General features: G+C 33.3%; 1 protein-coding gene across 1 annotated transcript in view; it reads right to left on the bottom strand.

Moving 5' to 3' along the window:
* The window catches only part of LOC131845416 (neuropeptide SIFamide receptor-like), a 111,503-nt gene extending 88,033 nt beyond the window's left edge, over positions 1-23,470 (bottom strand). The window contains exon 1 of the mRNA XM_059194480.1: positions 23,316-23,470. The gene's annotated coding sequence lies outside the window, so the exon portion shown is untranslated. The remainder of the gene's footprint in view (positions 1-23,315) is intronic.
* Positions 23,471-25,411: the final 1,941 nt, after the last annotated feature.

The raw sequence follows: 25,411 nt of genomic DNA, 5'->3' as shown, positions 1-25,411 counted from the left end.
CATAAATGCCGTAAAATAGAATAGAATAGAAAATTCTTTATTCAAAGAACCTTAATTTAAGCACTTTTGAATAATCACCACAATTTTTTAAATCTACCGCTCATTCGGAAGGATGTCTCATCACAAGAGAATGTGCAAGAAATTTGTGTTAAATAATCGTTGTAAGTTTACATTTTTAAATAGAAACAATGTATTTATATTTATACACAACAAGATTAAATCAATAAGATGAATCAGATCATCAAATACATGGAAGGTTCCGCCAAAAATTCAGTTGCCAATAAGTCACTTTCAAATCTGGAAATTTCCAATTACGGGAAACGTAATGGATTGTCGCCATAACGAAGTCCATCGTAGCGAGAGTAGTGTTACAGATCCCCAAAGACTCCCTCCCGCGTATAATTAATGACGTCCAGATTACGTTCTACGTTACAAAAAAATTCAAATTCTCTGCGCTCAATCATTATTGGGAAGTTTCAGAAATGATACGTCGATGCAGCAGTACTTTATTTTATTCGTTTTTCAAATTACACTCCACATAAATTGCGTTATTTCACGTCTGGTCGTCTCGGTTGCCTTGAACAGAAAGAAAGAAGCACGTTCCCTCCTTGTTCGCGTACTATTTCTATCTCTTTCTGTCTATTGGTGGCGGCATAATAGTGACGCCACCAACATCACGTGACTGACTATGGTTCTAAATTTGAAATGTAAGTAACAAATTAGTCAACTGAGTGTTCTTTATGTTTTAAAACTAACATTATAAAGTAAATTAATGAAATGTCAAACAGACGCGTAACTACATAGTTGCTAGGAGCGCGCAACATTGGACGATACAGTATCTATGTATTTTTTCATTCATTATATTCATAGATTCCGAGTTTACCGACTAACGGATTGACATAATAACGTCGAGATTTTATATATATATATATATAAATAATGCATGTTCGTTTCGTCACTGCTATTATTAAAACATCAAGTTCACACGATCTTCACAACGAAGTGAGCACTTAACTTGTAAGTGATCCGCAACAGACCACTGAAATGGAGTGCATTAACCGAGTGTCGATTGCATTAAATATAGGTATAATAGATCTTTTATATTGTACCATAGTTACAAATGAGTAACGATAAATGGTAGTAACTGTACCAATATTTTTTTTCTTATAGATGATAATGAACTGGTGCACCCAGGCGCTAATTGTTTACACAAGCACCAGTGGAGGATGATAAAATGAGATTGAAGTCAAGTCAATGAGCCCATCGGGTAAATTCACCATCAATTTATCACGATGGTTTCCAGAGGGTGCCACCATCCGTTCAACTTGACATGTATATTGCTAGCAATGTGGTAGTCCACATTACTAACGATCCTCTTATTTCCCTATCGCCAATATTTAACGGATATAGAAAACATTATCTTTATAACTCGAATGGACGGCCTCGGCGGTCTAGCGGTTTAGCACACCGCCTCACTTCCGACAGTCGCGGTTCGATTCCTCGCACGGGACAAATATTTGTATTCATGTGTATGTATATGTGTTTGTATCGGTCTGGGTATTTTCTATGTACAAATCTATGAAAAAATCTATGAAAAAAATGTATATCTATGTATTTGTATCAGTTATATAGTAACACATAACACAAGCTTTAGCTAGCTTAACTTGGGTCTAGATGGCGCTGTGTGAATTGTCGTGAGATTAAAAAGAGCAACACACAAGATTCTTGCTCGTTCTTGTTGTGATAAGACAGCTTTCCGAATGAGCGGTAGATTAAAAAAAAACTAACACGTTATGTCCCATTACACTATAATTTCACTGACATATCGGAAGTCTTCAATTTATAAAGGAACCTGCCTGAGACAGAGTTATCCACACAGACCGCAAGGATTGTTTAGCGTAATAAAATACAAGTTTTATTGGCGGATTCTGTTCGGGAATGGGCCATTTATCGGAAATCCGTTTCAATTTACCTTGGCCTATAATATAGGGCCAAGTGTAAATGTTTTTGGGCATAGTTGTTGATAGGATAAACAGGTCCTATTCAAAAATAATACCTATAGCTATGTACATTTGTAAAATAATAAAATTCTTTTAGCCTAAATGGAACTAGATTATAATTAAAGGATTTTTGAAAGTCGGCAACGCGCAAGTAACACCCCTGATGTTTCAGGCGTCCATAGGCTACGGTAAACATTTACCATCAGATGGGCCGTATGCTTGTTTACCATCATAGATTTATAAATAAAAATATAAATAAACTAGTTACTTCAAACGGAAATAAATGAAATGGTATCTGTTCAGTTTATGATTAGAAATGCGACATTCATAATTACAATGGACGTAAAATAAAAATGAAAAAATAAAATACACACAAAAAACAATAAATAATTAAAATAAAAAAAAAATAATCGGATATCCGTTTCTTTTGAACCTTAGTAAGAAACCGTTTATATTAACCAAGTTACAGTACAGATAAGAGAATATTACATACCTACAGTGTACATATATATAACTAACTGTGCCCTCGGTTTCACCCTCGTTAAATATCAATATGTAAATTTCGATAAAAAATATATGTTATTATATATACATGTAATTATTGTGTGTAGCCTATTTGTTATTCTGATGCATAAGCTATATTACTGTAAAATTTCATCAAAATCCGTTCAGTAGTTTTTGCGTGAAAAAATAACAAACATTGATACTCACAAACTTTCACGTTTATAATACTACTAGCTGTACCCGCGATTTCATCTGCGTGAAATTTATAGCCTATATGTTATTCTGATGTATAAACTATATTACTGCAAAATGTCATCAAAATCCGTTCAGTAGTGTTTGCGTGAAAGAGTAACAAACATCCATACTTACAAACTTTCGCGTTTATTATGTTAATAAGATTGAGATGTACCCATATATGGTGCCCCGCCAGCATAAACCATTAGCGCAGGCGGGTGCACCATTCCATTATCATCCATAAAAAAAAATTCGCGACTTACTACCATTTATCGTTACTCATTTGTAACTTTAAATGCATAAAAAAGGTGGAAACCGATCGTTTAAAGGAAAAACCGTTATCAATACAGTACGTTCATAATGAACAGGAAAAATGCATTACTGTAATAAGCAAGTTATCTTTGCAAATAAAGGAAATGAACTTATGCTGTGCAGCGATAGTGTTCCACTTCCTCTTAACTGACGTACAGGTTGTAATTTACAATATATAAGTACAGACTATATAAGATTCTAATAATTTTTTTGGCAAATCATTATCTATACATATAAATAAAATAGTTTGTAATATTGAAATGACCGTTTTTTACTACATGCATATGAATGTAAATAAGGTACATATACCAAAATAACATGTTTTACAATTTTTGTCTGTATGTCTGTTTGTTCCGGCTAATCTCTGAAATGGGTGGACCGATTTTGACGGGGCTTTTATTGGCAGGTAGCTGATGTAATAACAAGTAACTTAGGCTACTTTTGTTTTAGAAAAATAAAGTTAAACTCCACGTAGACAAAGTCACGGGTCAGCTAGTATTTAATAAAGCGAAAACTGACTGTATTTCTATCTAGTACAGACCAGCGCTGTATAGGTGCACCTTATTGAGGTTGTGTTTATATCAGCAACAGTGTGGGCAGCTCCTATTGCCAACTTTATATGTTATTTCTTATTTGTAATTTGTTGTGTTGTAGTCGTTGACAATAAATTATTTATTTATCTATTAGTATATTCTATCTTAAAACTAATTGTCGAAAACTTCGTTTCAACTTGAACTTCAGAAACTTTTCCAATATTTTGATTGTCGGCGCGCTCTCAACTTGGTTACTCGTATTACTTATATAAAATGTACCTATATATTTATTAAGAGAATATTAGTCACGAAGATTGTTAGTAACGAGGCATAGTGAACCTATTGTGAACATGTACAACATTTATTTGAAAAGAATACGAGCTGAGTTTCTTGTCAGTTCTTCTCATCTCGAAATAATTCTGAACTGATGGTAGACTTGACATATCAATAGAGTCTGTAATAGATCTACATGAATATTTTGAAAATTTGAATATTTACGAACGCGGTCCCCTTGGAAATCGTCGTGGTTAATTAACTAATCGTGGTTAATCACTAAACGATTACTTGAATGACGAGCGTGCATAGCGATAGTTGTTCATGCACTGGATTTTTATTTAATGTTAGACATATACACCTATATAAATACCTATGTTCGGAACACAGAGTTTCTTGCATCATATTGGAGAACATGAATAAAAATATTTGGAATTTGCACTTTTTACTAGTAACATTTTTTTTATTTTACTTGTGTGTTGTGTGTTGCTCTTTTAAATAAATGTTGTTTAAAGTAGATTTACATTATTAAGGATTAGGCATGCGACAATCAACATAGAAACCGCTACACACTTGATCTTTGTTCAATAACATTGTTCATATATATAACATACATAACATTGTCAGCGCTATGAATTTTAAATTACATGTTTTCTACAAAAACTTTATGATCATTTATAAATTCTTCAATTTTATAACAAGCTTTTTTACACAGGAAATGTTTTATAAGACAATGAAATCTTTTTTACCGGCAAATTAAGTAAAATTTATAAAAAAATTAAGTAACAATATCTATTTCCATTGAATCCTATTGCGAATTAATTGTACATATCGTTCGATATATCTTAAAGCACTCATAGTAAATTGTTGCATGTCTATCAGACGACTTAATTGGAGCCCTGGGGCGTTGGCGGGACTCCTTTCCTGTTTTATATTGCTGTAACCATTGTATAATGGAAATATCTAGCACACACAAGTCTTTACTTGCACAAAATAGATAAAGATATACCAATACAATTAAGAAAACTAAATTATTTCGTAAAAACAAATGTACATAGTGAAATACAAACTACGAGTTATTTAAATTTGTCAAAGTGAGAAAGTTAATTAAACAATTTAGGTTCAAACATAATACAAATAAGCATACGGCCTATCTGATGGTAAACGGTTACCGTAGCCTATTGAGTATTTAAATATATAATATGAATGATAAATAAATGATAAATACAATAACAAAAAACATTACAAGAACCAAATTCCGTTCATTAGTACTTAACAGGTATTAAGAAACCGAAACCCATTGAAATATACGACTAAATTTTATCAAAATCAGTCTAGCCGGTTAAAAGAATATAAGTGACAAACACACTTATAGATGGTATTTATATATTTAGGTATTGCGACTAATAATGCTAGGTACTAATGTATGTATATGCAACAAGCTCATATCACCTAACCTTCACGCAGATAGATACGGTGTGATGAGTTTATAAGCTGATGAGTTGCTACAACGACCACTTACGTTTAAAAAGCTGTTTAAATCTCATATTTAGTCTTGTGTAGTTCGCTAGCGAACTAAAACGAAAGAGTTCGCAGATATTCCGCTCTTTAGTTCATAGTTCGTTTCGTCATAAAACTATATTGGTAATAGTAATTAATACTATAGAAGTGTGGTTAAAAAAAAGGAATGTGTGCTGGGACACATAGTAGAAGAAAAACTTCAACGCTCTCTCTCTCTACTTCTTTCTCTTACAACACGATAGCGCTCTGCTAGCGCTCCAGGGGGCTGCCGACGACCTCTCTCCGCTACCACGCCTTCCTCGACGGTAACGCATTTTTCTAACCGAATAATTCTAATACACCCTGTATTAGTTAGACGTTTCACTTTAAAAGAACATGTTTGCTGGCTAGAAAAACAGGCCAGATGTGGGACGTCCTAATAAAAAGCAAGAATATACTACAATTGACGCTTGAACAAATGGTTTACGACCTAAAGAAATAAGAACTAAATATTCTTATTTATTTTAGTTATTTTTTTACGCCATTTACAATTCTCTAAATCGAGTTAGGAGCGAACGAACTGGTTAAAAGAAGAGCGGTGAAATAAATTGACCGATCCCAATCGCGAACTATTATTCCCAGAACTACTCATTCATATCAATTGATATATGTAACGCTCTAGTTCACGTGATGAGCCTGCCTGAAGTTGTTCTTTAGTGTTTATGTTTATTACTCAACTACGGAGAAGCAAAAAGGAGGGTTATGATTTTAGTAGGTATGGCCGTATGTTCATCTATTTCCTCATACCATTAAAATTACTTAGTAGTAACAGCAATAGGGATACTAGTGGCCCCATTGATATTAGTGTACCATGTCTGATTCACCTCCACAAGGTCGCCACTGAGAACTATCGTGGTTAATTCCAGATAAAATAATAGATCTATACTAATATTATAGAGCTGAAGAGTTTGTTTGTTTGAACGCAGTAATCTCAGAAACTACTGGTTCGAATTGAAAAATTATATTTCTGTTGGATATGTCAATTGGTCGAGGAAGGCTTTAAGCTGTATAACATTACGCTACGACCAATAGGAGCAGAGCTGCAATGAAAAATATTGAAAAGCGTGGGGAAATGTAACGCAGACGGAGTTGCGCAGGTCAGCTAATAATATAATATTCCTGGACAATGCCCATAGAGTGCCATCTAGGGGCTGTTCAAGTATTACGTAAGCAGATTTATCACAATTATTTACCCCTCATCCCCCGTTGTCAGCAAAAGTAAGCAAAGCTCTTACCCCTCCCCCCATGCTTACGTAAACATTTCTCAATTAATGTATTGTTTTTTTAACAAAGACAATGTGAGGGCTGCCATTCGTGTAAAAAAGTAAATTACAATGACGTAATCATTATACATAGTCATCCAAAATAAGCAAAGGAAAGACCCCCCGCCCCCCTATAGTGCTTACGTAATACTTGAACGGCCCCCTACTTAGTATCAAGCTAAGTAAAGCTTGTGTGCATAGGTTCTAGACATCATCATCATCATCATCATCCGCTTCTTCCTTATCCCATTTATTTGGGGTCGGCGTAATATGTTTTTCGCTTCCATTCATCCCTGTTCGCAGTCTGCATAGGTTCTAGACAACTGACATAAATACTTAGACTTATTTTGTAAATACCTACATAATATACATAGAAAACACCCAGACTGATACAAACAATATTGAGTACAAAACGTTTGTACCGTGCGAGGAACCGAACCCGCGACCATCGGAAGTAAAGCGTGTGCTAAACCGCTAGACCACCGAGGCCGTCGTAGGGAGATGTATAGTAATAGTTAAGTTAATACGTAAGATTTGAAACGCGTTTAGAATTCCATTTACTCGAACGCCAATGATTATATGGTACGGTAATTATTACATATGCGTTTTAGCGTGAGAAAACTCTGTACTCTATGTTTAATGATTGCAGATAGATAATAATCTTTAAGAAATAAAATTAATAAAGCTCTGTTAATTTTAATTTCAAGTGTCAGTGTCTTTATTGTCATTTCCCAACTTATTTTTTATTAGATGATAATGGAATGGTGCACCTGTCTACGTTGACGGTTTACGCTGGCGGGGCACCAGTGGAGGATGATAACATGAGAATGAGGTCATAATCATCTAATCATATTATATAAGCATCATAATCATCCTTAGCACAAGCGGGTGCAATATTCCAGTATCCACTAGCTATGCCCGTAATTTCACCAGCATGAAATTTATAGCTTGTGTGTTATTCTGAATTTTTTTTAATAATAATAATAATTATCTCAAGACAATTCACACCGCTCCATCTAGACCCAAGTTAAGGTAGCTAAAGCTTGTGTTATGGGTACTAGATAACTGATACAAATACATAGATAATTGTTTTTTTCGTAAATACATACATATTACACATAGAAAATACCCAGACCGATACAAACAATCATACTCATGAATACAAATGCTTGTGCCGTGCGAGGAATCGAACCCGCGACCATCGGACGTAAAGCGGTGTGCTAGACCGCTAGACCACTGAGGCCGATTTATAACATAGATATCTGTTATGTTTTAACAAAATCCGTTCAGTAGTTTTTGGGTGAAAGTGTGACATATATATCTATTAATCCATAATTAGATACCTTCCCATTACTACTCAGAAACTTCGTCTGCATCACACTTATCGCTATATTTCGCCCAATTTACATTATATCGTTTTAACTTATAGCCTGTTGTATGTTATCTGATATATAAGCTATATTACTATAAAGTGTCATCAAATTCCGTAGTTATAGCGTGAAAGAGTAACAAACATACATCCATCCATACTCAGAAACTTTCCCATTTATAATATTAGTGAAATAAAAATATTTTCCATTTTTTCTGTTCTTTCTCTATAGTGTAACCTGTACAATATATATTATATTCTGAGACGCACAATGTGTATTACTGTAAATTTTAATTAAAATCCGTTCAGTAGTTTTTGCGTGAAATAATAACAAACATCCATTCATACTCACAAACTGTTATGTTTATAATATTAATAGGAGATATATATAGTTGTTTTATCCGTGTATTATAGATATATATTTATATACTACTTGTTTTGTTCGAGTATTACAAATCCTTTAAAACACAAACTTTCCTCTAAGTGATGTGCTCGGAAAAATAAGAGCACAACAACTTGTGAGTTGTTGTGCTGGAGCGAACTCATCCGAGAGGGCAGTAACGTGACACGTCGTTTTAACTTGTTACAAGTGATACAACAAATTCATGGGAATAGACAACCATAAACTGAAATGATACGACGTCTAGTCACGATTGTGGGCCGACGTTGCAGAAATATAACAACGCTATGAATATAATCGTGTATTTTGACTCTTTTTAACTACTATAGTGTTAAATTCTAAATTTATTACAAAATCATTTGATACATAGATAAATTGTCTATTTAATTGTTACAAATGTGATCTGTTCACCTTCATGAAAGAAGACTATTGGCCGAAGATGTATCGATGCTGCTGTTCGCATGGCAGACTGGCGTTGTCAGTTTCGCGACTTAGATTTAGTTTGAACTGTTTCATTAATCATATATTATATATAATTATTTAATATCTACATATTCTTATATATGTCGTCTTTAAAATTTATAAAACTACTTATATTTAATAATCTAAATGAATAAAAAAATATTACATCTTGTTCATTCCTTGCCTTCATTTTTATTCATTTAAATTTCTTAAATAACGGTAGATTAAGTTACTCCTTATAACGTTAGCAATCTGCGTGTCAGTAAGCGTCAGTCCCGTCATAATCAATCCAGCCGTTTCAGAAATTAGCAAGACCAAATAAGCAAACACAAAATTTTTATATTTTTTTATCTAAGTACCTTATACCGTATTATTATGCATTTAATGAAAAGTTGTTAATTTGAATTTACAAAAAGACACTTCAATTAATAAATCACTTGTTCAGCGGCATCTCGGCACTGATGACTGCCTCTTACAACTTAGAAGACAAACTTAACTCTAACTTAAGATCAACTTTAATGCAAGTTAAATAAAAACTTACACTAAATAATTGCACATTTCCTATCGCCGCCGACAAAGCAGATCGGTAGCTTGCGAGTAATGTAACCAAACATAGAGCAATCTTGGGATAAGGAAATAGACGTAAATTTAATTAAGCTTAGCTGTAAGCTCTAATCTTGTAGACGTATAACGTATGTACATGGGGGAAAAGGGGATTATTAGTAATGGGAACTAGGACCCCATTACTAGCAATGGTAATGTCAGGTTGACCTCTACGCGGGTCGCCTTAGAAACAACCGTGATATATTCCTGGTGAATCTGCCACGACAAGCAGACGGATCTCATACTAATGGTGCACCTGCGCTAACGGTTTACGCTGGCGGGGCACCAATGGATGATGAGAAGATAAGCTTGAAGTCAAATCAGTTAGCCCATCGTGACAAATTCACCAATAATTTATCACGATGGTTTCCAGGGGGAACCGCGTGGAGGTCATCTTTACATGATACATTGCTAGCAATAAGATCATCGATCCACATTACTAACAATCCCTTCCCTCTATATATAGGGTTAGTGTTATGGATGATAATGGAATGGTGTACCCGCCTCCGCTAACGGTATACACTGGCGGGACACCAGTGGAGAATGATAAGATAAGTATGAGCATGATGGTAAGGTCAGTTAACCCACCATGGCAAATTCCCCATGAATTTTTCACGATGGTTTACAAAGGGAACGACGTGGAGATCAACCGGATACAGTACATTGCTAGCAATGGTGTAATAAGTTCACAGTACTAACAATTACTTTCCCACGCCTTCCGCGGGTTTGGAGTGCCATCTTTGGAGTGCCATCCGCACGCGGCCCCTATCGTCCGGTAATGGTGCGGCCAATAGCATTAGAGTGGGGGGAGTTGAAAAAAATGTATAGACATTGCTACAATACCTTCAAGTAGACCGTCCACGCGGTTGTCATTGAAACCATTCAAATTACAAAAAAAACGCGATGTAATATATAATAATAATCATCTTCCACTGGTGCCCCGCCAGCGTAAACCGATAGCGCAGGCGGGTGTACCATCCCATTATCATCCATAAAAAAAAAAAATAGCATTAGAGTAGTTCGAAAAAAAGTATAGACAGTTGCCACTACCTTCAGGTAGGCCGTAAGCTTGTCTGCCATTCAAATTACAAAAAAAACAAGTAATATATAATAATAACTAGCTGTCCCTTTAAATTAAAATAAAATTTAGGGGTGGACTACCCCTAACATTTAGGGGGATGAAAAATTAAAATTTTATATATAAGATAACAACCCTGGATTATTCACACAACGCCGACTAGTCCCAAGTTAAGCAAAGCTTGTGTTATGGGTTACTACACAACTGACATACATACATGAATGCATTTTTTTTGTAAATAGATACATATTATACATAGAAAACAGCCAGACGGATACAAACAATCATCATACACATGAATACAAATGTTTGTACCGTGCAAGGAATCGAACCCACGACCATCGGATAGTAAAGCGGTGTGCTAAACCACTAGACCACCGAGGCTGTCAAATCTTTATTAAAAGAGTTTATTATTATAACACTAGAATGCGTTCTCATCTCCTCAGCTAAACCTACATTCCAAACTAACGAGTTTTTTTTACTTATAGTAATTGTTTGTAATATATAACATGAATAAAGATATTTTGATTTGATTTGTGGTAAAAAGATTGTTTATTTGCGGTTTGGCGTTTTGCCCGAACATGTTTTTTTGTACTACTGCGTAGTAAATGATTTGATGGGGCCGGAAGTAAATGGAAAGCGTTATAGAACAGAATAGAATAGAATAGAAAATTCTTAATGAAATAAACTTACATTTAAGCAATTTTGAATAGTCATTACTTAATTTTTTTAATCTACCGCTCATTCGGAAACTGTCTCGTCACAAGAACGAGCAAGAAACTTGGGAGTTGCTCTTTTAAATAATTTATTGACTTATAAACATTAACTATATACATAATTTTATAAAGTTTACTTAAATAATGTTACATTATACGTACAAGTATATAATAAAATATCGCAAGTAATTCGAGAGATGCTATTAAATATATTTAAATAAGAACTACACCAATGGCCCGTAATAAAAAGCTGTTACTTTGCGAGAATTCACAGAGATTTTTTTTTTGTGGATGCTAATGAAATAGTGCAACTGCATGCGCTAACGATTTACGCTGGCGGAGCACCAGTGGAGGATGATAAGATAAGTATGGGCATAATGGTAAGGTCAGTTAACCCACCATGGCAAATTCCCCATGAATTTTTCACGATGGTTTCCAAGGGGAACGACGTGGAGATCAACCTAATACAGTACATTGCTAGCAATGGAGTAATAAGTTCACAGTACTAACAATTACTTTCCCACGCCTTCCGCAGGTTTGGAGAGCCATCTGCACGCGCAGATATTGTCCGGTATTAATAAAAACAGCATTAGCATAGTTTTAAAAAAAGGTTAGACAGCATACATTCCCCACAGGTACAGGTACCAGAACGCGAATAAATTTGTTTTATCACTATGTAAAGGAACCACGTGGATTCTTAATATTACGAATATGATTTATCAAATCTACACAGTGCTAGCAATGGGCAATTTTGTTACTAACAATTATAATCCAACATTACAAGACGATGTCTGTACGTTATTGAAGTTTTTACTATTATTATAATATCCCATTCTAACACCAGAGATGGAGATAGTTAATATAAATGTTGAACATTTACAAAAAAAAATATTATCACAAGATATAACACTAGAGTGTGTGGTCAAAAAGGTCTACGACATCTTAAACTAACGCTTCCTTAAACTAAAGACTTTTTACCTTTTAATAATATATTTTAGTTATTATAAAAAAAATTTAAGGTTTTTGTTTCAGGTTCATTATTCTAGGTTATTTTTTTTATTTGGTTAGTGAACCACTAAAGCACGATGCTCCCGAATTATTAATGCAACATTTTTTTAGTTATTACATTTTTATGCGTTCCAAATTTAAACAATTGTTTCTAAATAGGGATAGTGAACCACTAAAACAACGATGCTCCTAAAATATTAATGTAACATTTTAGTTCTGGTACAATCAGGAAAGTCCCTTTTAATCCGTTATCAGCGTTACACTACTCAAACTCGTTCCCGGATTAATCGAATCCCTCCACTTTGCTAGCACGCCGGGACAATTTAAGAAGATCGTTGTTCCAAATAGTTTGTTCATTATTGGATAGCAACAGTACGTCTATCTATCCACACGCCAGATATTGAGAAGCTGAGGCAAACATTATTATATGTACGCAATTACTAACAATTTTTTCAATTTTACTGGCATATAAATTGAAATCGCTTTTAAAAATAGGAGAAAATTTAGGGTTAATAAAAAAATAAATACAAATATGTCCTAATAATAAAAAAAAATATTCAAGTGTGGGTCACCCTTGTCATTGAATGGTACGAAAAATAATATATATATATATATATATATTATTTTTCGTGACTGATATAGTGATCTATCAACGCAGGCATCCGCTAAGAAATAATTTTGATTAATTCTACCCCCAAGGGGATAAAATAGGGGATGAAAGTTTGTATGAAACTTTGTCAATTTAAACCGATCGGGCTGAGACTTTGCTTGCATAAATCTACTATGACGTAGGCATCCCCCTAAGAAAGGATTTTGATAAATGCCACCCCTAAGGGGTTAAATTAACGCAATCGAAGCCGCGAGCAAAAGCTAGTATTTTATAAAAATCGATAAAGCCGTTTCAGAGGAGTTAGGTAACAAACACGGCGACACGAAAGTTTTATATAATCGATTAAATTCTATACATCTTAGTCTTTAAATATATATACCTACTCATAAATATACATACATATCGTTAGCCTAGTCTCCTATTGGTATACATATATATATATTCATAAATATTAATATCAACAGATACACTCAAGAATACAAACGTTTGCACACGTAATATGCGGGATTTGAATCCACAACTATCGGAAATTAAGACATTGTGCTAATCCACTCAACCATCTAGGTTTACACACACACATGGATAACAACTTTCATAACTCGTGTAATAAAATAGAGATTATAAAATTAGCATGGATTAACAGAAAAATAGTAGTTTGTATCTGAATCCTAACTTATATTAAAATTTATAAATGCGTATATTTGTTTATCATATTTTCTTGAATAAAATGCTGATTTTTTTTTTTATAACACAGGGGACAAACGTGCGTGCGGCTCACCTGATGGTAAGTGATTATCGCCATGAGCACCCGCAACACTAGGGGAATTGCAAGTACGTTGTCGGCCTTTTAAAAAGGAATAAGCTCTTTTCTTGAAGGTTTCATGATTTCATTGATTGATTAATAATATCTAAAAACTATTCACAAAGCGCCATCTAGTCATAAGCTGTTATGGGTACTAGACGACTGATGTAAATAATATTTTATTTGTATAATATTAATAGAAAAAACCCAGAACGATACAAACAATCATACTCATGAGTTTGCACCGTTTGCGGTATCGAACCCGCGACCATCGGATGTTAACAGTATGCTAAACCACTACACTTTTCAAGCTGTGATTATGATGAATTTTTGTATAAAGATAGATGAAACTAACGATAAGAGACGATTATAGACTAGATTTTTGATTACTAGATTGTTTTAGGTGAATTTTCTTTATTTATATAATTAACAATTAAAATAAATATATACACAGTTATATTGTTTTCGCATCATTACATAGTATAAAACAAAGTCGCTGTCACTGTCTGTCCGTCCCTATGTATGCTTAAATCTTTAAAACTAAAGGTTTTTTAACAGATAGACTGATTCAAGAGGAAGATTAACATGTATAATACATGTACACCCGTGCGAAGCCGTTGGTTGGGGAAGCTAGTATATATAGTATGGACGCAAAGATTTTGTCTGTTTTAGTAGCTAAAGACATCATTACAGTAAAATTAATTAAATCTACAATTAGAACTATTATTAAAAACTAAACTATTAAAAAAATGTCTGAGTAATTAATAACGTTTGTATGAGTAATTAATAATTTCTATTGTAAGGGATATAAAACTCGTCGTAATAAAATAAAAGACGAAGACACGGCCATCTGCTTGTAAACTAAAATAAACTTAGTTAGTTATTAGTTAGTTAGTTATTAATGTAAATCTAAATATGCATAATATATTATGATTCAACATATAAATTTATGTCATATCTTTATACTTTCTAGTCAACTATATAAATATATATTATATGCAGTCTAGATTGCATCATCTCGGCCACGGTGGGCTACCGGATTAGCACACCGCCTTCTTCCGATGGTCTCTGTTTCGATTCCTCGCTACAAACATTTGTATACATGAGTATGCTTGTCTGTATCGGTCTGGTTGTTTTCTATGTATATTATGTGTGTATTTTAAAAATAGTGTTTGAGTATTTCGTCTATTGTGATTTTATTTTATTTGTGTATATAGGTAAAACGAAAAAGAATAGGTATAAGGAGAAAATATATTCAAAAAGTATTGACACTTTCTGAATATATGTCTGAACAGAACTGAAATGAGAGTACAGAATGCACTATAAAACTACTATATATTCAAATACAAATTTGGAATAAAAAATTATATTTTAATTAGCTAGTTACAACACTATCAGTTGCCTAGAATTCATAGCACTAGATCTAGGCTTGGGATTAAACGGTGCTATGTATATTGTGAAGTTATTATTATTACATCCCTTAAATAAGAAATTCAAGGAAAGAGCTTATTCCTTCTTAAAAGGCTGGCAACTTGCAATTCCTCTGATGTTGCGGTTGCTCATGGGCGGCTCTAATCACTTATCATTATCAACAGGTGAGCCACAGACCCGTTTGTGCTCTTCCTATAAAAATATTGGCATACAAACATTCAGATAAGAAAGTAGTTATTAATTTTTGAATCATATAAATATGTACGGAGAAAGGGGATTGTCAGTAATGTGGACTGATGATCTTATTACAAGCAATGTACCATGTCAGGTTGACCTCCACGCGGTTCTCCCTGGAAACCATCGCGATAAATTCTTGGTAAATTTGTCACGATGGGCTAACTAACCTGACCTCATGTACATCTTATCATGGGGGGAAAAGGGATTGTTAGTAATGTGAACTGTCGACCCCATTGCTAGAAATGTACCATGTCAGGTTGACCTCCACGCGGTTCCCCCTGGAAACCATCGTGATAAATTCCAGATGAATTTTTCACGATGGGCTATCTGACCTGACTTCATTCTCATCTTATCTTCCACTGTGCCCCGCCAGCGTAAACCGTTAGCGCAGGCGGGTGCACCATTCCATTATCATCGATAAAAAATACGTTTCCATAAGTATACAGTCTTTTCGTAAATTATATTGGAACAGAGTAAGATTTGACAAGACCGTTCTCTCAGTATTATTAGAAATTGAAACAGTGAGACTTTAGTTTCCGCTTTAGTTGTTTTATAGCCTGCTTAGTTCGCTACAAGATTTACATGTAAATAAAATGCAAATGTCTGTCTGTATGGTGATATGTATCTACCGAAGCTGAATGATTCTAAGAAACCTATACCTAATGTGATCTGGATATAATATTTTTCATTCTCGTTTATTTGTTGAATAAATTATAATAATTGGATCATATATGTATATATTATAAATTAATCCATACATATAAATAAAATTGGAGTGTGTGTTTGTAATATTGAAATAACCGTTTTTTACTACATACATATGGATATAAATACGGTACATACACCAAAATAACACTTTTTACAATTTTTGTCTGTCTGTCTGTCGGTCTGTTTGTTCCAGGTAATCTCTGAAATGGCTGGACCGATTTTGACGGGAGTTTTTCTGGCAGGTAGCTGATGTAATAAGGAGTAACTTAGGCTACTTTTATTTTAGAAAAATAAAGTTAAATAACCACGCGGACGAAGTCGCGGGAACAGCTAGTATTAAATAAAGTTACATTATAGACCTGGACACACAGCACCATCTGTCACAAGCAAAGCAGAGCTTATGTTATAAGTGCTAGACAACAATTATAATTATTAATTCACCTTTTTTTTGTATTTACATACATAATATACATAGCAAACACCTGCAACAATACAAACAATCATACTCATGAATTTTTGTACGGTGCGAGAAATCGAACACACGACCATCGTCGACTCGATCGACTTAACATTTAATCTTCTGTTTATTAATTTGTTAGTCACTAACAAATCTACTTTGCAAACCTCTTGAATATGAGAGTAACATTTGCACCTAAATACTAGTATAATTTATATTGTAAATGTTCCGGCAAATAAATTATCTTATCTTAAACATTTTTTAACACATTTTTTTCTAAATTAATTGTATTTGTTTTTGTAAGAATAATATAATAATAATAATCTCAGGACAATTCACACAGCGCCATCTAGACCCAAGTTAAGCTAGCTAAAGCTTGTGTTATGTGTACTAGATAACTGATACAAATACATAGATTTTTTTGTAAATACATACATATTATACATAGAAAACAGCCAGACCGGTACAAACAGTCATACTCATGAATACAAATGTTTGTGCCGTGCTAGGAATCGAACCCGCGACCGTTGCTCGAAAAGCGGTGTACTAGACCGCTAGACCACCGAGGTTGTCAATCAATATTAATTAGTAATGTATTTTATTTTATTTATGTTATTAGACCATTTTTTTTCTTATGAATGATAATTGAATGGTGCAGTTGTCGCGTGAGGTTTACGCTGGCAATGACGGATGATAAGATGAGCATGAGATCAGGATCATTATAGGCTAACTCATGGTAAATTACCATACATGGTAAAATTGAATTCATCACGATGGTTTCCAAGGGGAACTCCACTCTGTTTCACTGGAAACCATCATTATAAATCTTAGTAATTTTTTCATCATGTGCTAACTGACCTGACCTGACCGCTATTATTCGTAAACTAAGCAAAGTTGGTATCATACAGTTACTAAATATAGTTAAGATATAGTTAGAAGATATATTAAAACACACGCAAAAAGAAATAAGAAACCAACCAAATTATGAGCCAATTTCACGCAAAATAATGTTAATTAACACAAATATAATTACTAAAACTTCCACACAGCTTTATGGCTTGTCATATGATATCATTTATTAAATAAATATTCAACTTTAATTCTACAATTTTAAAGTTGAAAATCCATTATAATTACTTAATTAGGTCTTATTAAAAGTATATATATTTTATCTGATCCGTGTAATTACTTCCTGATCTTCCACCTTCCTTTGCAATACCTTTTAAGTCTTTATTTGACACCCTCGGTGATCTGGCGATTTAGCACACCGCTTCACATCTGACGGTCGTGGGTTCGATTCCTCGCACCGTGCAAACATTTATATTCTTGAGTATGATCGTTTGTATCGGTCTGGGCGTTTTCTATGTATATTATGTATGTATTTATAAAAAAATCTAAGTGTTTATATCAGTTGTCTAGTACCCATAACACAAGCTCTGCTCACCGTGGGACTAGATGGCACTGTGTTAATTGTCCAGGGGTTATTTATTTATTTATGTCATATATGGTGTCCCAATTTCTGCCCAAAAAAGACAAAAATAGAACTACTTCTGTTACATTCGGCTACCAACCAAATTAGTATCAATTTTGTGTTCAATTGACAGGATTTATGGCCAGTGCAGTCGCCTCATCCGGCGAGGGTGGCCATGAGTACGGTCTAAATGCGGACAATTTATTGCTTATTGAACGCTAGATTGTCTAATGGTATGATAAAGTGCAGTTATAATATTAATGGGTTATTTAGATATGAATATGGGTTGTACTATGTGAGCAAACTATAATATATTAGGTATATGTTAATTCCAGGGATATATCTATTTTCAGACATCGTAATGGCTTGGTTTACTACCACGACAAAGATGCTAAAGTTCGTGAGTTCGAAATTCAAAATTGCTTTTTTTAATAAAGAATTTTCTATGTCCGTATCTACTGGCCGACAACAAATAAAAATATTTGTCAATTTATATTTCCAAATAAAATTACAGACATTTCAAAAATGGAACGTAGTATTTTAAATTTAAAAAGAAAATTTATATAAAAGAAACAACGAAGGTTATAGACGCTTTGAAACACTGTATAACACTTGGAAGTGGGCCGGTCACGTAGAGCATATATGAGCGATTAGCTGAGCCCTACACTTCGTCCGCTCGCCGCGTTATTGTGTATAAATCGCATATAAAGAAAAAATATTCAATAATCTCACCCAACACTAAACTACAGAACACGTCTTTTCCTCTTTTAATTCAAAAGACAATAGAAGTAATTATAATATTGATAAAATCGGTTTCATTTGTCTACTATTCCTTTTGATTTATTATTTAACTACTATTTCTCTTGAAAAGGAAGTTATTAAGGAGCAATTTATTCGACTAGAACAAGTAGCGTGGGTGCTTTACAGCTTATAGCTTATTATTGATTTTAAACGTTTACCTACGCTAAAAACTAATTATTTTTTATGTATTAGTGTTTTTTTAGAAAGTTAGTGTAAATTTTATTCTGTATTTAATAATATTATTTAAAAACAGAGGTTCACGATTAATTTTTTTTAGATAAAATTAGAAAACATCATCCCGTGATTTTTAACCATGTTTTATTTCTTTTATTGAGTGTTTTATTGTTTTATTCTTCCAACATGTTAAATTCTTCCCAATATTTCGACAGTGTTTCAAGCCTCGGTGGTCTAGTGGTTTAGCACACCGCTTTACTATCCGTTGATCATGGGTTCGATTCCTCGCACGGTACAAACATTTGTATTCATGAGTATGATTGTTAGTATCGGTCTAGGTGTTTTCTATGTATATAATATGTATTTATTTACAAAAAAATGTATCCATATATTTATATCAATTGGCTAGTACCCATAACACAAGATATGCTTGGCTTGGGACTAGATGTCGATGTGTGAATTGTCCTGAGATATTAAAAAAAAACGCCATGATTACGGGTAAACTGAAGAGCAGCTGGTAGTAATTATTGTTACTAAATAGAACGTGATAAGAGCCCATTATTTTCCTAATTATAATCATAAATACTAAACAGTATATAGGTAGATTTATTCTGTTGTTGCAATATTATCTCTTTGTGGGACAGCTTTTATCAACTCTCAGGACAGCCTTTATCGTTGACAACGTGTGGTCACAACGGCTAAGCATTATAGAACATTTGTTTTTGTATATCTTAACTAGCTGTGCCCGCGACTTCGTTCGCAAGAAATAGAGGACTAATAAGTAATTTCCATTTCATCCCCTATTTCATTTTACTCCCTTAAGGGTAAAATTCGTACAAACTTTGAATATCATATTGATAGTCGAAAACATAAAAAATAAGTTTCAAGCTTCTAGCTTTAAAAATGACGATATTTCCATAGAACGTTTCATCTCTACTTTCAACCACTTACAACCCTTTCTTCACGTTATAAAGTAGCCTATGTCCTTTCTCAGGGTCTAGACTATATGTATCCCAAATGTTATTTAAATCGGTTCAGTAGTTTTGGCATGAAAGCGAGACAGACAGACAGACAGAGTTACTTTCACATTTATAATATTAGTAAACGCTTCAAATTTAAAAAAGTATAGTATATATATTCTGTTGTTACAATATTAACCCTATGTGGGACAGTCTTTATCAACTCTCAGGACAGCCTTTATCGTTGACAACGTGTGGTCACAACGGCTAAGCATTATAGAACATTTGTTCCTGTATATCTTAATGAAGACACATGAGGGGTCAGATTTTTTATAGCCAAAAGACCAGCTTTATTACTGTTGTTATGGGCCGAAATGGTCTGCTGAAAGATTTGGAGCGGAATAATGGGTCCAGGTGTTTAGGGATGCATGATTTAGATGCATCATATGATGAAACGGAATTATTATAAGAATAACTTTGACGACCTCGGTAGTCTAGCGGTTAAGTGCACCGCATTACTTTTGGTGGACGCGGGTTCGATTCCTCGCACGGTGCAAACATTTGTATTCATGAGTATGATTGTTTGTTATATACATATTATGAATGTATTAACAAAAACACAGGACAGATGGCCGTTGGGGCAGTAATGTCCTCGAGTGGCGACAACGGACCGGAAAACGCAGCGTGGGAAGGCCTCCAGCAAGGTGGACCGACAATCTGGTCAAGATCGCTGGAAGGCATTGGATGCGAGCAGCGCAGGACCGATCGTCGTGGAGATCTTTGGGGGAGGCCTATGTCCAGCAGTGGACGTCTTCCGGGCTGCGATGATGATGATGATGATGATTAACAAAAAAAATATTTATATCTATCAGTTGTCACTAGACCCATAACACAAGCTCTGCTCGCCGTGGGACTAGATGACGCTGTGTTAATTGTCCAGGGTGATTTATTTATTTAGTTACTACCCGCAACTTTGTCTTCATATCGTGATGGATGTGATAATATAAGCCAACTAGTTGCATATTTTCATCTCCATTTCGTACTCTGTAACTTTCTAACAAATTAGCACAGCAGTTTATTTCAGATTCTCTCTTCCGAAAATCTACAGATTTTACCATGCTGAAGAAACGCCACTGCACATCCTATGTGGTTGTAGCCCGCTCATGCATAAACGAAATATCTCCTTTGGAAAGTACACTCTATCCTGAGGAGATAAATACCATTGTTCCTAAAAATATAGAATCTTTATATAGAAATCTTCAATTATTCTCCCTGACGATTCTAAACACTGACTTGACTTTGAAAAAGAGCAAAATATATCTATGTTCTAGGTCGGAGTGGTACAGGTCTAACAGCCTGACAATAACCCAAAACCCTCAATTAAAAAAAAACTTACACATCAGAATTATTAAATTATTTAACAATACTTATTTAATAATTAGCTTATACATCAGAATAACATATAAGCTATAAAAACATGCGCGCGAAACCGCGGGCACAGCTAGTGTTACATATGTTATCGCCGTCTATCTACTGATTTTGTCATATTTCTTAGATTCACAACTTTATATCTATCCCTTTTCCTCTTGGGTGTTCACTGTATTGCTGTTATGGTCGCACCACCCTAGAGTATCTATAATACCTAGAGTATATTACTGAAAGTTTCATCAAAATCCGTTCAGTAGTTTTTGCGTGAAAGAATAACAAACATCCATCCATACTCACAATCTTTCGCGTTTATAACATTAATTAAGATTTAAATTACCAATGTAAGCTCCGTATATTATAATTATTATCATTACATAGTATAAAACAAAGTCGCTCTCGCTGTCTGTCCCACCCTATATATGTATAAATCTTATTCTACTACGCAACGAATTATGATGCGATTTTTTTAGATTAGTGATTCAAGAGCAAAGTTTATATATATAATACATGTACACCCGTGCGAATCCGAGGCGAGTATGTAGCTAGTATAAAATATATAGATTTCATTTAATAAATATATTATTCAATTATATATTTATGGCTACTTGCTTGGAGATAATCAATCAGTTAGTCGCATTCCATTGTAAAAATAGAGAATCTGTCAGTAGGACTTCCCAAGAATTTGTTATTATTAGCTCTCATGTCCAACACATCGTAACATTAATATTGTAACATATATTTTTACATTTTAATTTTATACAAACTTCAATACACCGCCTTGCTTCCGATGGTAGTGGGTTCGATTCCTCGCACGGCACAAACATTTGTATTCATGAGTATGATTGTTTGTATCAGTCTGGGTGTTTTCTATGTATATTATGTATGTATTTACGAAAAAATATGTGTATATATTTATCAGTCATCTAGTACTCATAACACAAGCTTTAGGTAACTTAACTTGGGACTAAGTGGCGCTGTTTTAATTGTCCAGTGTTATTTATTTATTCTTATTTATAAACTCTTTATTGTGCCTATAGAAGAAATACAATAAGAAAAGACGATATTTTACAAACTCTACTTCGTTCTATTTTTTTATCTACCACTTTTTACTATTTTAGTACAAGAAGAATTTGCAAAAATCCTGGCTTTTTTCTTTTAAACAAATATTTTTAAAACCCATTTTTTACAAACTCTATATCGTTTCATTTTTTTATCTACCATTTTTTCAATCAGTCATACTGATCAGGGCAGACCAGGAGGCAGCACTAGTTCATCAGCAAATATTTTTCGGGTATATTCTGTTTTAGAATATATGTTTTAAATGTGTAGTTTTAAATATAAGAAATAGTATTTATTGAATATAACGAAGAAAATTGTTTTATATAAATCGAAATATAGTGAATTCATATGAAGTGAGTATTAGAAATAAATATTTAAACTAAAAAACATTTTAAAAACTAAATTCGTCCATACCGCTATTTACAGAGCGTCCAAGGTTTAAGAAATAATACGTATTTTTGTTAAAAAAAAATTAATATTATATGTAGGTGAAAATGTTATTAATAACAAAAAATAAATAGTTTCTCTATTAATTGATAAATTTACACAAAAGTTTTTAACTAATATAGGTAAAGTAATTTTTTTTTTGTTTAAATTAATAATTTTATTGCAATTTTGTAAATTTTATCTTATACATTTTATTTTTTTATCCGTCACTTATTTCGCTATTTTCTTTAAAAATAAAACTGTTTTCGTTTTTGGTCGCATAAAAATAAACAATTTTGCATTGTTTTAATAAATTATTATTCAATAAAAAAAATTGAAAATTAAACAAATATCAAGAGGAAGTTGTTTCTTTGCTAAATAATTAATTATATTTTATTATAAAAGTCAGTGTGAAAATAAAGATAATAAAACACTTACTGCGAGAAACAAATCTGCCGCCACTTCTATTATAACAAATCACATATGAGCACACAATAAAAATATTTAGACACCGAAAAACACAATCGTAAATATATTTACACTCCGTGGTAACGTGCGCGAGAAACTTTGAACGCGTCCAATACAGAAAACACGTGCGAACAAGACGCTGGTAGCGCGTCTACTGATCTGAAGTGAAGCTCAGAAAAAAATACTTCGTCATATCTGAATTTTCATTAGGATCACGCTTTAGCGAGGGCGGGAAAGCCGTTCGAAATATGAATGCCGTTGTCTATGACGTGTTCGGATACGATGACGCGTCGAACGAAAAAGTTTCCGTAACTTAGTCGAAAAGCAGGTCAATGGTGAAAAAAAATATGTGGGCTCTTTCTACAGTGTAAAACTAATTATTGACGGATTCTTGGTATTGTGTGTTACAAGTTGGAGTGGTATTCCTGAAGGTTGGATTTCTAATTTTACAAAAAACCGGCCAAGGCTCCTAACAAAAAGTTTCGTACTTGTGTATGTAAGGTAAGGTAAGGTAATCTATTAAGATTCAACTTAGATTTAAATAAGAAATGAGCACCTATCATTTCTTATTTAAATCTAAGTTACAATATAAATTGTTTTTCTTTATTTGTAATGAGTATAGCAATATACAAAGCTACGTTATTTGTAAGTAACACGGAAATTATTTAAAAAAAAATAGATCCGTACCATAAATTAATACTTGCAAAATCAAGGCGAATCATTATTTAAAAATAATTTTAAATGACAATGGGAAATATTTTTATTTAATTTATACAATTTACGTATTTATTAAACAAAGGTACCGAATGTAATGTCTTATTATGACACTTCATAATATTATACATATGTAAAGAAGCCATAGAGTATATAAACAACAGTTCTCTGTTTTGTGGAAAACAATTAATATTTCAATTTACAATAAAAACATTTTTATTATAAAATAAAGGTAATTTAATTATTACATTATAATTTAAATACCTTTAAAATGTAATAGACACATTCATGCCACACGCATAAATAATAAACTGGTATGAATTTATTTTTTACTAGTTGTTCCCGCGACTTCGTCCGCGTGGTATTTAACTTTATTATAAAACAATAAAAGTAGCCTGAGTTACTCCTTATTAAAACAGCTACCTGCCAAAAAAAGTCCCGTCAAAATCGGTCCAGCCATTTCAGAGATTAGCCGGAACAAACAAATAGACAAAAATTGTAAAAAATGTAATTTTGGTGTATGTTCCATATCTATATTAATATACATTTAGTAATGGTTATTTCAATATTACAAACAGACACTCCAATTTTATGTATATGTATTGACTATCGACCCATTTGAAAGGCAAACAAAAACGTAAAACCTTTTTTAAAATTTCAGTATAATAACATTTTCAATTAATTTTTGTCAATTCGTTTTACAACAAAATATTTATTTCTCTAATGTAAATATTTTTTTATATACTCTCAATAACGAAGTGTTCTTAAATTGACGTGCAAGCATGCAAGATCCTGTTCTCCTGATCCTGATGAGTTGATCCTGTTTTATTTTTAGCTCGGAGCTTTTTTTTATGCTCGGAACATTGGTGCATTTGCCAAAGACAATCTGGGAAAAAGTAATGCGATAATGGAAATATTTTTCATATTGTTTTATATAAGGGTTCATCCCTAAGTTACCTACGTCACTGGTAATATATTCAACATAACAATTGATCGGAGGAGTCTCAAAATCCAAAAAATCTAGAAATCCTAGGAGGGTTTTATGATTTTGTAACATTTCATCAGCAATTTGAACTAATAAAATGTGACCAGCTTGAGATGACTGAAATTTTTTGTGTTTTTTTATGGATACCTAAGTATGGATATAAGAGTTATCTCATTCTATTCTATATACAATTCTGTAAAGTGTTGTTATGTTCAAAGTTTCACTGCAAAAGTTTGGAGGCTGCTGTGTACGGCCCGTTACCTTATCTTGACGCGTGGAATTTCTAGTTGTGGCTGGAACGAGAACACAATGACTATTTCATTAAAAATCTGAATAATATATAAATGTTTATAAATAGTAATAAATG

This window comes from Achroia grisella, unplaced genomic scaffold (assembly GCF_030625045.1).
Source record: "Achroia grisella isolate CSIRO2021 unplaced genomic scaffold, CSIRO_AGI_Agris_v1 utg474, whole genome shotgun sequence".
In the NCBI taxonomy this organism is placed as follows: Eukaryota; Metazoa; Arthropoda; class Insecta; order Lepidoptera; family Pyralidae; genus Achroia; species Achroia grisella.
Note: the sequence above shows the minus strand (reverse complement) of the source record. Positions and strands in the feature narration are given on the sequence as shown.